The 17,251-nt window shown below is 45.2% G+C and overlaps 1 long non-coding RNA gene across 1 annotated transcript; it reads right to left on the bottom strand.

Moving 5' to 3' along the window:
- Positions 1–11,889: 11,889 nt before the first annotated feature.
- LOC125481128 lies at positions 11,890–16,574 on the bottom strand. The gene is made up of 3 exons (XR_007261221.1): positions 16,504–16,574; positions 16,014–16,109; positions 11,890–13,455 (listed from the first exon to the last, which is right to left on the bottom strand). It is a non-coding gene; the product is annotated as an uncharacterized LOC125481128 (long non-coding RNA).
- Positions 16,575–17,251: the final 677 nt, after the last annotated feature.

Here is a 17,251-nt window from a genome sequence, read left to right as displayed (position 1 = left end):
TCGTGTGAAAAGTAAAACACAAACTGTTCAACATGCAATTTACACACACAGCTGCCTCCCTCTGGGCAGCTGCTTCGTTCACTTGGTGATAGCACGGTGTTAACAATATTATACTGATCTTTTATTACTTAATATATAAACACCACATTTTATTTTTCAATTCATCAGGATTTTCCAGCTCCTCCTGTTGTAGCAGAGTGACAGTGAATTCAGAAAGAGATGTTTCCAATCAACAGCAATTCCTTTCCTCTCACTGAACACAGGAACAGTGATCTCTATCTAACAGCAAGAGCGGAAACCACAGTCCCACAACCACTCTTCACATTAACGGTAAGCCTCAATTTTATAAACTGTGTCGAGAGCAGGGAGTCAGAATGAAGATGTTCTTGAAATTCTTTGCTGCGTTGAATCCCATGAGCAACGTGGAATGTACTTCGCTCTGAGTGAGTCCCAGCTTGCTCGGGGCTGCTCCTGATTTCACCAAAATGGCTCGTTGGTCTAGGGGCATGATTCTCGCTTTGGGTGTCGTGCAGCAAAAATATGCATGAGATCCCGGGCGAGCCCTGATTACTTCTGTTTGTTTTGCCAATTCGCCCGATCAACTTTCCGGAAAAAAGCTGTGTTCAATGAGGTCAGACTTGCTGAAGTAGGGGGATGGGGCAGAGGTGCCATTGCAGCAAACACGGCAAAGGGAAACACTTATTGAAAGCGAAAACACGCATCTGAGGAAGTTTGCACACGCAATCCGACATTGAATAAATCTTCCATGAAAAACTGATGACGTTGAAACACATTAGTTGCAGTGCGTTGGATGCTCAGGCCACCCTGCAGTAACTCTCCACGAAGTTTCAGACAGCAGCGTCCTCCCGTTGACATGGGAAGTTATGAATAACAAGAAAATTGTGTTTATTCAAGCTTTCTGCTTCTAAAAATTATCATTCTAACATCAGGCTGCAAAACTGACCTCAGTTAGTTGCCAAGTTAAACAGACGTGACTCCTGGTCCCCTTGAGGCACTGAACCGAGGTGAGATGTGCAAAGGACAATGCAAAAATGACAGTCATTGTCTGGGAGTGATCTGTATACCAGGGTAAACAGGGAAAACCAGTCTTGAGCACTCACATTGAGCCTGGCTCCACTAGGCCTACAGTCAGCTCTCACTAACCACCATCGCCCTTCAGTTTTCCTGATGGACCCGCTGTTCTTGTTGTAAACCGATTGCACGTCACACAATTGCAGCTGACATTGCTGATGTGGAATTGTAACTTGCAGGGAAGCGATTCTGACTAGTCCATGACATAATTCTGTTTCTAAAGATCAGTCAATATTTCATATTTATTACAAAAAATGTTAGCCATTAGCAGGCCATGGCAGTGAAGGTATTGAAGCCTAATTACTAAAACACCAGTGAAAATCTCTGGTTAAAAACCAAAAGAACTGCGGATGCTGTAAATTGGGATCAAAAACAGAAGTTGCTGGACAAGCATCTATGAAGAAAAAATCAGAGTTAATGTTTCGGTCGGTGACCCTTCCTTTCTGTTCTGAGGAAAGATCTTTGTTTATATCAACTTGGGCAGTCTGATTCAGCCTTGCATTCTCCCATCATTCTTCTTTGTTTTGATTTTGTTATGTCTTGATTTGCAATTTTCAGGCTATCCCATTATCCATTACTTTGTAGTTTCTAATATTTGAGAACCTTCCTGGGGCTGACAGGATACTGTCTCTGTAGCTCAGTGGTTAGAGTACTGGTCTTGTAAATCAACAGTTAGGAGTTCATGTCTCACTGGAGCCCTTGGAAATCTTTGTACAAGAGCTACTTCCAAGATCCAAAAATCACTTTAAATATCATCTGAAATTATGAAAATATCATTTCCTCTATAGGCCAGAGATGTGTTTTAAATGCCACACTCCTGTATGTCTTTCCAGGAACTTGAGGAAGACCATTCGGAAGGACAGGAACCAGCTGACATGATCAATGTTTGGCTGGAAGAGTGAGGTAAGGCCATATAAACTGTAGAGTGACAGCGGAGGAACAGTGACCAAGTGCTTCCTTTATTTGCTGTAGTTTTGCCTCCAGTTTTGAAGTCTGAAATGGGACATTGTAAGCCAAGTGGGTGAAATGCTACTATCTGGGGATTGTTCTTTCCAGGGGCCTCTGTAACTCTTGGCGGAATGTGCCCCTGTTTGTTTCCTTCTGTGGGTGAGGTTAAGTTCCTCGAGGGGGCATGAAAATAGTTTTCCCATCTCAAACTTGATTCACATTTGTTGCGTTGATTGAGATTAAAATGTTTCGGTGAAAATATCATTGAGATGAATACTTGAAATGTCAGAGCACACAAAACTACAGGCCAAGTCCTGGAAACTGGGATAATGTTCCTCATTCCATGCTGTAAAACTCAATGTTTTGATCATTTTTGAGGAGAAACTGATGCCCAGTTTAAAAAAAAGCCAGAAGCTGTGTCATTAAGACATTATAGTACTTCTGTCCTCATCCCTGGTGGTCTACTGTTTTGGATTCAGCGCTTTTACTGTTCGCATCCAGCAAATCAGGATTTATTGTCCTGATAGTGACAACAGCAAAAGCAGAGCAGCTCTGACAAGAATCCTTTCTATGTCTCGGATCAGTGAATGTCCCCAAGGAGAATCAATGACCCAGCCTCTTAAAGAAGTTGTCTTGATTGTCTCTGGTCAGTCGGTCAGCTGATTCAGAGAATCTGACAAGAATATCCTTTTACCCAAATTCATCAATCAATCAAATTTACCTGTTAACCCATCCAGGATTTTCTCATTTCAGTTCAATGTTTTAACAATGAAGCAGCCTGATGTTATAGTAACAAACTGAGGGTAGAGCTGGTTTGTCCAACCTTATCCCAACAGCAGGCTACAGGGATACATTTCAATGTTTCTCTCAACTCAGGGACCAGTGAGAAAAGGCACCATTCCACTGACTGTATCTATCACTTCAATTTGTAAATAATTAAAATGTTCATTAAGAAGTGCCAAGCAGCAGAATGAGTTGTATTGTTGTTTGTCTTTGTGTTGTAGAAGCTGAGAGACAGACTTGGCCCCAAGTTGTCATCCTCAGAGAAGAGGAGAGGAATCGGGCTGAGTTCAGGAGTTGGGTATAAGTTACTCTGTCCTTGCTTCCACCTCTTGGTCATCCACTCCAACCTGGCCTCGGTACAATTCATCTCTCTCCCTTGCTCCCTCTCCCTCCATATCACATTCACACTGTCCCCCTTCCCGTTTTGCCTCCTGCTCATATCTCAAGGGCAGTATCGATCGAACAAAACTGCTCTGTGTCTCCAAAGACATTCTTTGAAAAACAAAACAACTGTGCAACCTGAGATGCCTTCTGCAAAAAAAATCTGCCGCTTATGTAGTGATGTGAGAAGGCCACCAGACAGTGATATTGTAGCATTTTAAACACGAAAGGAGACAGAGACAGTTGACTCATCAGTTTTTAATTCATTCATTCATTCAAACATCTCTCCTGTGAGTCTCATTGCAGCCAGATACAGACACACAGATACAAACACACACACGGACACATATGGAAACACACATCAACATGACCCATGTATCACTGTAAACACGAGGGTCAGACAGAAAAGGGGGAAGGGTATAACTCCATTTCAATGGATTTGCCTCCAAAACAACAAACCCCACAGCACAGACATACTAATACACATGCTCATGTAGACTAGCTTACACACAAACAGACACACACAGCTACACATACATAGGTAGTTCAACAGAGATAGAAACACAGTTACAGCGACACACAGACTCACACACACACATATGTACGTACAGACATTGAGACACACATGCAGAGACAGAAACACAAATAAACACAGACACACACTGACACGCAGGCATACAGACACACACACAGAAACATATATGCATATGTACAGACACTAACACATACATACATACAGAAATATAACACACCCATACAGACTGTGTGCAGTAACTGACACTGCCCTGAGTTTAATCATCTTTAACACAGTTTGTGTCAATCAGATAATTCCCAGCTTTTACTGACGAAATATCAATGGGAAAGTGGGACAGTACTGTGATGTCCCTCACTCTATTGTCAGGAAAGAGGTGAATGTGTTTAATAAACTCATAATTATTTGTACAATGAACAAACTTCCACTCGTACAACAGATCCAAGTAATCCCCTGATGTTCATCTGTGAAACAGATTGATGTTCATTCTCAGAAACTAATTAAAAGTAAACTCCCCGTCTTTAATGGTTACCTCGTCCCACTCGCACCTTGTGTTAGTCTGTGTGAAAATACTGTGCTCACCTGTGGGAAAAAATTGTGTTCCTGGCTGCAGAAGGTTCTGTTCCCTTGTCTGGATAAAAGTGTTTTGTAGCTGGTTTGAAACTGCAGCTTTGTCTCTGTGTGGATTTTAGGTCTGGGGCCAATTTGTGTGAGTGTGTGTGGGGGAGCAAGGAAGGAACAATCAGGAGACATTGGACTTAACTTTTGGGTTGCTGCTTTCTCTAACCCATCCTCCCACAGCCCCCGCCCCCACCTCCGGCCTCTAACCTCACGAAGAAGCTTCTTGGTTTGCTCCATATCTGGAGGATGTGTGTTCCAGGTAGAGACAGCTGGGAACTGACTGGATAGCTGGGATTTGGGAGGAGCGAGCGGTTTGAATGACAGAACTTGCGGTTTATAAAACTGGTCTTGGCAGCCATACTTCCTTTCTTCATGTGGATGAAGCCAGGAGGTGGGTGTCAGAGTTATTCTGGCTGTCTGTGTCTGTGTGAAAGACAGTGTGGGTACAGCTGGAATCTCAATGCTACTTTTAGACCTGTACCACCCTCTTCCTGAAGCAGCCCTGGTGAGCAGACTCAGTATCTTTCCTGAACTCCTGGCTGTCTCTCACTTTTCTTGCTTTGTGTCTCTGTCTTTCTCTCTAAGTCTCTCCTTTTGTCTCTCGTTTCTCTCTCCCTCTTGTGTCACTGTCTCTCACACTCAACTCTTGTCTCTCTGTTTCATTCTCTCTCTGTCTTCTCCCTTTGTGTTTCTGTCTCTTTCTCTCAAAGTGTCTCCTCTTGTCGCCCTTTTGGTCTTTCTCACTCTTTGTATCTTTCTCTCACCTGTGTCTCTGTCTCTCACACAGTCAACTTCTGTATCATTTTGCTTCATTCTCTCTCTCACTAGCAACCGCTCTTTGCCCCCGACCCCTCTCTTTTTGTTCCTTCCCCCATCATTCTCTGACTATCTTTTCCGCTGTCTTTTCCCTCCATATTTCTCTTTCCTTTCCCTTCATCTTTCTCTCTCCCTTCCTTCCATCTTTTTCTCCCTCTCCTTTCCCTCCACCTTTCTCTCTCTATCTCCTTTCCCTCCATCTCTTTCTCTATTTCATCTCCCGGTGTCTCATCTCATTGCCTCTTTCTTTCCTGCCTCGCTCCCAAAATTTTCTTTCCATACCAAATTGCCAAATTCCACCCCCACCCCAAATATGAATGCCCCCGCAAATTTGACCCTAGAATTTTGTCATTCAATTTGAGACTCCGTATACCCACCTCATTTCACACTCTCTTCTCCCTCCATTTTCTGCCTCCAATATTTCCACCAACAAGTTTCGCTACTGCCCAATTTTGTTCCTCTCTTTAACACCTCCCCAAGAGGCGTGTCCCCAATTTTGTCACACCCTTACAGCATTGTACCCTGAAATCCCAAAATCTTGTGCTGCCGAAAACATTGTTGCCCCTGCCAGATATTGCACTCTCCCTACAAAAATATTTTGATGCCCCACCCACCAAATATTGTCCCCTCAATTATTGCATTTCCCAATTTCTGTTCTCCAAAAGTTTGCTCTCCATCCCAATTTTGCAACCTCCCCACTTTACGTCATCTCAAATATTGCCCCCCACAAATTTTTGCACCCATTTAAATATTTCCCCCCGACTTTTACCCCATATTTTATCCAACAAAAATTTTCAGCCTCACAGTTTCTGATAGCTCCCCGGGCAGCGTCACCCTCTTTCTTCATTCCTCTGTGATCCCTCCACTCTATATAGATACCCCACTGTATCTCCCTCCATGAGCAACACCCAAACCCCCACCTCACCCTCACTGGCTCCCTGACACCACCCCAGGGGCTGGAGGCCCCAGGGAGTATGGCCAGAGACACTCAGGCCTGTTCACTGACTGCCTCACTGCACAGCAAGATCCCATTACCCAGGCAGGCCCCCTTCCGCCCTCACTGAGAAAAATGTTTTATCTAACAACCCCTTCCACCTTTCAGTTTAGACAAAGCACGATAGTGCAAAATGCAGGTGGGTCAAGGACCAGGAAGATCCTCTGGCATTACCCATAAAGAGACATTGAAGGACAGAGAGGGAGATGGAGAGAGAGAATCCAAGAGGAAAATGGAGGGATAGATGGATGGAGAAGGGGAGAACAGACATAGGAAGATATAGAAAGAGAGAAAGAGAAACAGTCAGGAAGAGAGGCAGAAATCCCATTGAGAACAAGAGGGAGACAGAGAGAGAAGGGGCGGAGAAAGAGGAGGGGAGAGGGAGATAGGAGAAAGATAGAAATTTTATGGAGAAGATGAGAAAGGACAGATACAGAAAGTGGGAAAAGAAGGGACAGAGAAAAAAAAATGGAGGGAGAGAAGAACAGACAGAGATACACCATCCAGAACGAGTGATGGAGACAGGTTGATGCAGGCAGGAACAGCAAGATCACACAGGACAATGTGAGAGAGAGAGATAGAGAGAGAGAGAGATAGAGAAGTGTTGTGGAGAGGTGAGTGGGAAAACCTGGAAATCAGAAAGACTGAACAACGAAACAGTTCTTGAAAAACCTGGGGAGGGGGTGAGACAGTAGGAGGGAGGAATATGAGGGGTGGGGGAGAGTGAACAGCGGTAGATGCGATGGATGTGGGCATTTATAGATTTATAGAAAACTGTGGGAAGGGCAGGTAGGAGGTAATATGGAGGCAAAAAGAGAGGGAGGCAGTGAAATCTGTGGCATCAGACTTAGCAGCAGCCCCCTTTTGCCCCTTTGTCTCCCCGACACCCCCAGCCCAGAGCTCATACCCTTGCAGTACAAACCCCAGAGACAGCCTGAACCCCACAATTCTTTTCCCCGTGCATGTGCAAGTGTGTAAATGACCAACAAGAAGACGGGCTGGTTTATTATAATGCTTTCATCTCTCTCTCTTTCTCTCTGGTTCCAGCTCTTGTCTGAAGATTCCTCACGGCAGAACCATTTGATTCTCTCGGTCTGTGCATCATCCCAAATTTCAGCTCCCAAATCTAATCTCCTCAGGGGCGAGGTTGGAAAGACAGAGAGAAATAAAAAACAATATCCAGCACCAAAAGCACAGCAAGATCACACCACTCTCTGCCATCCACAATCTGACACTTCTCCGAGGACAGCAAGATCCCACCGCTCGCTGCCTGAACTTCCATTATCTGACACTTTCCCCCACTTCCCCTTCCCCCTCCAGAACAGCCCATCATATTAAACGTGGAACAGGAAGAGGCTCAAACCGCCTCAGTGTTTCTGTTTGAAGGGAGTAGGCAGAGAGATATTTACTCCAGAGGCTGGGATTCACCTCCACCGTGCCTGCTATTCCACCCCCCACCCACCGATCATCTCCACTTCCAGAGATTGTGCCTACCTCTTTACATGTCCAAGCTTCAGTCTCTCAGTAATCTCCTCGGGGGAGAGAAGGAAATTGATCACATCAAAGCCAAAGTTTTGAAACAAAAATTAAGAGGAACATATGAGATTCCATCACAGACTGATTTTCAAAATTTTCCCAATTTTTCAGCATCTTCCCCTGATTTTAAACCCAGAGAAGAAGAACAGATTTGATCTGGGATCAAGGGGCAAATGCTTTCTGACTGCCTCCAGTGTTTACTTTCTGAGAGGCCAGGCAATGACTCAATGGTGGGGAGTCACTCCCCAGAGCCTGTGTCTCTCCCTTCGTCCCTCCAGCTGGTTTTCTGACACCCTGATGGTAAAAAAAACCCAAAAAAAGACCAATGACCATCCCACTCCCATTCATCAGGCACAGACCCCATGCCCACTACTTCTGGGATTGGTGTTGTTTCTACATGAAATATTAATGATGAACTGATACACTTACCTTTCTCTCTCTCTCCTCTCCCTCTCTCTGTCCCAATCTACATCTCTATCTCTGCTCAGCTTTCTCCTGCTCTCAGAAATTGATCAAACTTTCTCTCTCTCTCTCTCCGTCCTTATCCACCTCTCCATCTCTATTCAGCTTTCTGCTGCTCTCGAGAATCAATCTCTCTCTCAATCTCTTGCTCGCTGTCTGTCTCTGCCCCTATCTCTCTCTCTCTTTTACTCCTCTCTCCCTCTATCTTCCTCTCTTCGTCCCTATCAACCTCTCCACCTCTGCTCAGCTTTTCCTGCTCTCGGCAATCAATCGATATCTATTTCTCTCTCTCTCCCCATTTCCTCTATGTTTTGATTGAAACGTCCTCCCCTGCCTTACGTTTTCAACATGTTGCAATCTCCCTACTGTGTCTCGTAGACATTTGCAACATCAATATCACATTTTGGAGGGTGAGGGGGTGACGAGAGGTGGGAGGGATCTGTGCTGAGGGAAAAGGACGGACGATGCACTCCACCCACTATCAAACCATCAGCAATCTCAGCCCAGGGCCCCGTAGACAGGCACACAGCGCATTTGAGGGTGACCCGCAGACCGAGGGGGTGCACAGCAAGATTACACAGGCAGCCGTATCCAGTACCTCCAAGGGATTCCCTTAAAACCTTGTCGGAGCCAACCACACCCTGCCCCCACAAAAGAGGGGCTGACATTGAAATGAAGGATGTTCTGCACAGCAGGATCCCACGAGCTGTCCCCAGCCTCCCCACACTGAAGGTTTCCATAACCCTCACTGCCCAAGATCAGAACCGACCCCACACCCACCTCATCTGAATTTGGAAATAATGGACCCCTGCTACTGTTAAGGAAAAGGCTGCAGGCTGTCCCCTCACAGCAAGATCACATAGGCTGTGACATGAAGACAGGACTCCCCCCACTGAGTGCACCAGCAAATACTAAACTCCCCATTTTAACTTAGAACTGAGGTTGGACTGAACACTGGAGTTAACCCCTCACGCCCTTGTACCCATTCCCCCCCACCCCCTGTCACCCTTTTCCCTCCAACACCACAAATCTTGGCCCCTACACTCTTCACTGCGCAAGATCCCACAAGCAGCAAAACATGAAAACGGCCACTTGTTGATAAGAGAGGATTAATCTCATCCCAAACATTGGCCGTGAGGGAGTGGGGGTGTCAAACCCTGCAGTTTCTGCTCCTTTGAAATATTGAGCCCACTCCTTATCCCCAACCCAGAGCCTGCACTGGCCTCCCCATTCCCTCAACACCCCACACCCAGAGACAGGAATGAAGTCCCAGTCGATGGAAACAACTCGTTCCGTTTACCCACAAACCTCACACAGACCAATAGGGGCCGGGAGGAGGTAATGGAATATGGATGGGGGGTGGGATCCACTCCCTTCCCATATCCTGGCCCGCCCATCCCACCCACCCATCTCCCCATTAAAATGACGACAAATCCCAGTGGAGTTTCTCCCAGATATTCCAAGATGAAATACAGGGAAGTAACCAGCTGGATGGATAGACAAGGGAATCCAGCCTTCCCCTCCCCTTCCCCATTGCCCTCAGATCACCAGTAAACTACATTCAAGTGGTGCCTGCACCTTCCGTTTATCCCTCACCACCCCATTGCCCTGTCTGAAGTACACATACGACTCTCCTCAATGATTCACAAAGCTTTTAATTGTATAAGTCCTGTCCTTGTTTGTTTTACCAAAATGCAATACCTTGTATTTATTCAAATTTAAACTCCATCTGCCACTCCTCAGCCCATTGATCCAATTGAACAAGATCTCTTTGTAATCTTAAATAACTTGGCTGTCCACTGTACCAGCAATTTGGGAATCATCCACAAACTTACTAATCATGCCTTCTATAGTCCTATCCAAATCATTTACACAAATGACAAACAAAAGTGGACCCAGCAGCAGACCCTGTCGAACAGGTGTCCAGTCTGAAAAACAACCTCCACCATCAGTCTCTGTCTCCTGCCATTAAGCCAATTCTGTATCCAATTAGCAAGCTCACCCTGAATCCCATGTGATCTAACTTTAATAATTCGTTTGCCACAAGGAACCTTGTCAAAGGCTTCACTAAACTCCAAGTAAACAACGTGTACCACTGTGCCCTAATCAACCTTCTTTACACTTCCTCAAAAAACTCAACGAAGTGTGTGGAGCACGATTTCTCTTGCACAAAACCATGCTGACTATCCCTAATCAGTCCGTGCTTCTCCAAATGCAGAGGCTCACAGGTCTATGGTTCCCAGGCTTCTCCACACATCACTTTTCAAACAGATGCAAACACCAGCCATTCTCCAGTTATTAGACACCTCACCAGTATTTAGAGATGATACAAATCTTTCTGCAAGAAGCTCAATTTCCTCCCTAACTTTCCACAATGTCCCAGGATACACTAGCTCAGGACCCAGAGAATTATCCACGTTTATATCTTTTAAGACCACCGGAACTCCCTCTTTTATAATGTGAACTGTTTCCAAAATATCATTATTTATTTCCCAGAGTTCTCCAGCCTCCATTTCTTTCTCCACAGTAAAAACAGAGGCAAAATATTCATTTAATATCTTTCCCATCTCCTGAGGTTCAACACAAAGATGAACTCTTTCATCTTTATGTTGCCCAACTCTCTCTCTCGTTGCTCTCTTTCTCTAATGTACTTGTGGCATCCCTTTGGGACATCCTAAATCTTATTTGCCAAGACTATCTCATATCGTCTCTTTGCCTTCCTGATCTCCCTCTTAGGAATGCCCCTACACTCTTTATACAATCAAAATGAATCTTTTGAACAGTATGTAATATGTGATTGTTTGTATCTAATATGTGATTTTTTTTAATTTTTATATAACAAGTCCTTCATCCCTGCAATCAATCTTGTAATCCTCCTCTGGACCCCTCTAACACCAGCACATCTTTCATGAATACAGGGCCCAAAACTACCCACAATTTTCCATCTGCGGTTTGACAAGCACCTTTTATAGCCTCAGTAGTACATTTCTGCTCTCGCTGTCTTCAAATGAATGCCTACATTGCCTTTGCCTTATAACCATCAATTGAAGCTGCATGTTAACCTTACGATAATCCTGAACTAGAACACCCAAGTCTCTTTTGACTTGAGCTTTCTGAAGGTTTACCCCATTCAGAAAATAGTCTGTGCCTTTACTCTTCCCACCAAAATGTATAGCCTTACCTTTCCTTCACTGTATACCACCTGCCACTTCTTTGTGCACTCTCCTAGCCTATCCAAGTCATTCTGAAGCCTTCCCACATCCTCGAGACAACCTGTCCCTCCACCTATCATTGTGTCATCTGCAAGCTTAGCAACAAGGCCCTGAATTCCTTTGTCCAGATCATTAATGCATTATGTAAATAGTTGTGGCACCAACACTGACTCCTGCTCAACTCCACAAGTCATCCGGCTGTCATCCTGAAAAAGACCCCTTTATCCCAACTCTCTGCCTTCTGCCAGTCAGCCAATCCTCAATCCATGCCAGTACTTTGTCCCTAACACCACGGACTCTTACCTTATTTAGCAGCTTCCTGTACGGCACCCAGTCAATGCCTTCTGAAAATCCAACAGATTACATCCACTGGCTCCCCTTCGTCCAAGTTGTTCAGTACCTCCTCAAAGAATTCCATCAGATTTGTCAGGCATGAAGCCCCCTTGGTGAAGCCATGCTGACTCTTCCAAGTACTCCATGATCACATCCTTACAGTGACCTGCCACACTGTGTTTAATACAAAGCTAATTTATTTGACTTTTATCCAGAATATTAAAACTTTGCTTTCAGTCCTGAATGTGATGAACTGCAAAGTCCAATTACCGTTGAGATCTGTGAACTCTATGTTGTCTCAGCAGGATTGATAAGTGAGTGAATTCCTTCCCCCACACAGAGCAGGTGAACGGTCCATCCCCCAGGGTGACTCTCTGCTGTCTCAGCAGGGCCGATGAGTGACCCAACTGTTTTTTCCTCACATGCAGCAGGTAAATGCTTTCTACCCAGTGTGAACTCACTGGTTTACTGAGAGTTGAGATGATCGCCTGAAACCAGTCCCACAATGAAAGCATCCGAAAAGGTGCCTCATCATGTGAGAATGTTGATGGGACATCAGTTTGACTGAACTTCGATAGCACTTCCCACAGACTAGACATCTGAAAGATCTCTCCTCAATGTGAACACAATGATAAAACCGTCCCCAAGAACTTGCACAGGGATTCCTGTAGTCTAAGCATTTATAAGGTCTCTCCTCAGTGTGAACATGTTGATGACAATTCAGTTCCCAGGAGCTTCTGTAGCACTTCCCGCAGTCTGGGCATTTAAAAGATCTCTCCGCAGTGTGAACTTGCTGGTGTCTCAGCAAGTTGGACGACCGAGTGAATCCCCTCCCACACTCGGAGCAGCTGAATGGTCTCTTCCCAGTATGAACCTGCTGGTGCTCTGAGAGGTCAAATGATCACCTATACCCAGTCCCAGAGTGAGAGCACCTGAATGGTCTCTTGTCAGAGTGAACATGTTGGTGGGATATCAGGTCCAGGGGGTTTTGTAGCATTTCCTGCAGGCTGAGCATTTAAAAGGTCTCTCATTAATGTGAGCAAGTTGATGTGACATCAGGTCCCTGGGACTTTTAAAGCACATCCCTCAGTTTGGGCATTTAAAAGATCTCTCCTCCGTGTGAGCACTTTGATGGGCCATCAGGTCCCCAGATGGTTCATAGTATTTTCCAGTCTCAGCATTTAAAGGGTCTGTCTTTAGTGTGAACGTGTTGATGGGACACCAAGTTCCCAGAGGTTTTATAACATTTTCCACAGTCTTGGCATTTAAAAGGTCTCTCATTAATGCGAGCTAGTTGATGGGACATCAGGTTCCGGGATGTTCTGAAGCATTTTCCACAGTCTGGGCTTTGAAATGGTCTCTTGTCAGTGTGAATGAGCTGGCGTTCCAGCAGGCTAGGTGACTGAGTGAATCCCTCCCTACACACTGAGCAGGTAAATGGCCTGTTACTGGTGTGACTGTGTCGATGAGTTTCCAGCCCAGATGCGGAAATGAATTCCTCCCCACAATCCCCACATTTCCACAGTTTCACCCCAGTGTGACTGGATTTGTGGTTTGTGAGGTCTGATGATTCGCTGAAGCCTTGTCCACACACACACACAACACGTATACAGTTTCTCTCCAGTGTGAATGGAGCTTTTTCCTTCCAGGTTTAAAATCTGATCATGTTCCATTTGTGATAAAATGGGTGACTCCATCAGATCCTGGTGTGACGGTGCGTTTGAAAATCTTCTCCTTCTAATATCCTGTGAAATGGACATCAAACAAAAAACAAGAGAGTCAGAGACAGAGACAATCTCTCACAAGACATTGGCTTCTGTGTGGAGATAGAGAATGAAGGAGAGGGATTTTGGACACCTACAACTTGACCAGAACTCTGTCAGAATCTTTTAAACACTCAGCCTCCACCACTGAGAAGGGGCAGGGTAATAGGTGGATGTGAATACCAACACCTCCAAGTTCCCTCCAGGTCACACACCATCCAAACTTTGCTGACATCCAGTCCTGGTGGAGCAGAAATTTCCTCCCATTAACTAACTGGCAAAACCGAGGCCTTTATCTTCATTCCCCAACACAAACTCTACTGCCTCACAACTGACTCTAAACCCTCTGAGGGAACTGCTGGAGTCTGAACCAAACAAGTCATAACCATGGTGAAATATTTCATCCAGAGATGAGTTTTCAACCACATATCCCTACCATCATCGAGACTGCCTACTTCCACCGCAGTAACATTACCCGACTCCTCCTCGTCTCTGCTCATTTGCTGCTGAAACTCTCGTCCATTCCTTTGTTACCTCTGGACTTAACTATCCTTACACATTCCTCACCATCCTCTCACATTCCCGTCTCTGCACTTGTCTTACTTCTCTGCCTCTATTTTTGGGTGCCCTTGAGCTCTGTTTAGTGTTTTTTTCTTCTTTCCATTGACTGTATCTAAATGAGATTTTGACCATTGCTCATTCTCCCAACCATGTGCTGCTGTCTTAACAGCTTTATCTTCCCACATCAGCTCTCACAATGCTGTAAGGGAAGGAGTTATAGCTTACTCATCAGGTGATGTAATCCTGAGGCCATCCAAAACTCTGCTGCCTGCATGAGTGCTCACAACAAGGTTTGTTCACCAACTGGCCCATGCTCACGCAGCTAAATTTTAAACTTTTCATCCTTTTGTTCAAATCTCTTGATCGTCTCCTCTCTATCTCGCTCTGTAATGTCCTCCAGCCTCCAGCCCTCTCAAGGGCAATTAGGGCTGGTCAGCAAATGGCCAGTAATGGCCACCCCCACCCCAAGAATGACATTTTTTTTAAATGTCCTTCCAGATATCTGCATTATCTCCAATTCCAACCTCCTGAAAATTCTTGATTTTAACTGTTTCACAGTTGGTGCCCTCAAGCTTTAGCTGCCAAGGCCACAAACTGTGAAATTTCCTTACTAAACCTCTCCCTTTCTCTGCCTCAGTTTTGCACTTTAAAATACTCCTTCAAAACAACAAATCTGACCACAAAACATTTTGTCACCTCCCTAATATCTTATTATGTGATTCTGGTCAAACATTGCATTATAATACTCCCGAGGAACAGCTTGGAAGTTTCCATTCTGTGAAAGACACTACGTTGATATAAATTAATTGTCATTGATTTGGACACATATCACAGTTCCTTCATCACCACTTGGTGAATAACTCCTCACCGAACAGCATTGTGGGAGCTCCTAAGGAAATATAATTGCCTGCAGCAAATGCTCAGGCAATGTTCTGCTGTATAAACCTCATTTAGAGAGTGAATGGAAGTAACAATAAAATACCTAGGACAGTCACACCCATTATTGAAGACAGAGGAAGTTAGATATTGACAGAGAGTTGATCAAGGAGAGCAGAGATGAACCAGAACAATGGATGGTCTCTCATTCAGCAGCGTTATAAAGCAACTTTTAACATCAGTCGCATAATATGATATTATGGGGGTGACAAAATTCTCCCAATCCTGTGCTGCTGCCTTAACAGCTCTATCTTCCCACGTGAGCTCTCACAATGCTGTAAGGGAAAGAGCTCCAGCTCCAGAGTCAGATATCCGAGAACAGCACGAGAAGCTGAATTGTGTCGATTACTGGTTAAAAATAATTTCATTGTGTTCCAACTTGAATATCAAATGCTAGAGTCTACCCCTCAAAAGATATCAAAAGCACTGGGGTCAGAGGAAACTATCACAGTTCAGGATACCTAGGAATCAGAGTGATGTCACTGAGTAATTGTCCGTGTGTCATAACATCACTCATTTGAACAGACAGCATTTGGGTCTGCACAAACAGGCGATCTCCATGAAGGATGTGAGCGTCTGACATGTGATTCGAAAGGAAATTCATCAGAATGGTTAAAGAACTGAGGGATACTGGTTTTAAGGTCAGGTTGGAGAAACTCAAGTTGTTCCGCACAGTGCAAAAGAGATTGATATGACAATTGATAAAGGGGGTGATAACACAGTGTGGACCTGCAGGAAAATTTTCTGATGAAGGGTCCAGTCCTAAAACATCAACTTTCCTCCTCCTCTAATGTTGCCTGGCCTGCTGTGTTCCTCCAGCTCCACACTGTGTTATCTCAGATTCCAGCATTTGAGTTCTTGCTATCTCTGATTTGATAAGGGTGTCTAGGTTTATGATCGGTTTAAATCAGGTAGATAAAGAGCAGCTGTTCCTCTTCACTGATAGTAAAACTGTTTGGTACACAGATTTAAGATATTGGGCAATAGTTACTGGGAGATATAAGAAGGAATTTTATGCTACTTTTATTTTACTCAATACTTACCTTTAAAGGCCGATAATATCCAGTGCTGAATGAATAAAAAGGCATGCTTAGATCATTTGGTTTGTGTTTCCGATCTGCAAATCCTCTTCTGAGATGCTGTAAAAAAATTTACAAAAGCCATCTCAGTCAGTCTGGGACACAATTTCAGAAGAAGCAAATATTTCTTTGATTTGGAGTTTGCTGTGTGTAAATGCTCCCCTCCTGACTCCCTGTAAAAGCAGTTTATAAAAACTCCATTCCTGTCAGTCCAGGAGAGGTATTCACAACATTCGCTCTGCTGGCCCAGGATAACCGCATATGCGCCCTGCTGTCCTGTAAACTCCTACAAATATGGCGGCCTGCCGTTGAGAGAGAGCCTCGATTTTGACATTTTACGAAACGGGGATAGATAGTTTCTTTATACGAGATCTGTCACATTCACAAAGTGTTTAGAAAGCCTCTCCGTCTAACCGCCCGGTCTATCACCTCCTCCGTTCCGCCTCATTGTTACCTTTTGTGGAGCCGAGGAAAGGAACAGCGGCTTCTCAGGGTTGCTCCCACTGCGTATGCTCTAGACTGTGGCCACGCGGGAACGCACTGAGCCTGCGCAGTGATAAGCAATGCCGTGCATAGCGCTCGGAATTCTGGGTTACGTGCTCACAATTGTAAAGACTGAATATTATTTGAGACAACAAGGTGCAGAGCTGGATGAACACAGCAGGCCTCGGAGCAGAAAGGCCGACGTTTCGGGCCTAGACCCTTCATCAGAAAAGGGGGAGGGGAATGGGGTTCCGAAATAAATAGGGAGAGACTGGGAGGCGGATAGAAGATGGATAGAGGAGAGGAAACAAACAGGTCGAAGAGGCGGGGATGGAGCCAGTAAAGGTGAGTGTAGGTGGGGAGTTAGGGAGGGGATAGGTCAGTCCAGGGAGGACGGACAGGTCAAGGGGGCGAGATGAGGTTGGTCGGTAGGAGATGGAGGTGCGGCTTGAGGTGGGAGGAGGGGATAGGTGGGAGGAAGAACAGGTTAGGGAGGCGGGAATGAGCTGGACTGGTTTTGGGATGCGGAAGTGGGAGGGGAGATTTTGAAGCTTGTGAAATCCACATTGATACCATTGGGCTGCAGGGTTCCCAAGCGGAATATGAGTTGCTGTTCCTGCAACCTTCGGGTGGCACCATTGTGGCACTGTAGGATGCCCAGGATGGACATGTCGTCTGAGGAATGGGAGGGGGAGGTGAAATGGTTCGCGACTGGGAGG

Source organism: Rhincodon typus, unplaced genomic scaffold, assembly GCF_021869965.1.
Source record: "Rhincodon typus isolate 14 unplaced genomic scaffold, sRhiTyp1.1 hic_rhity00000955, whole genome shotgun sequence".
NCBI classification, from domain to species: Eukaryota; Metazoa; Chordata; class Chondrichthyes; order Orectolobiformes; family Rhincodontidae; genus Rhincodon; species Rhincodon typus.
The sequence above is the reverse complement of the archived record's forward strand: the minus strand, read 5'-3'. Positions and strand labels throughout refer to the sequence as shown.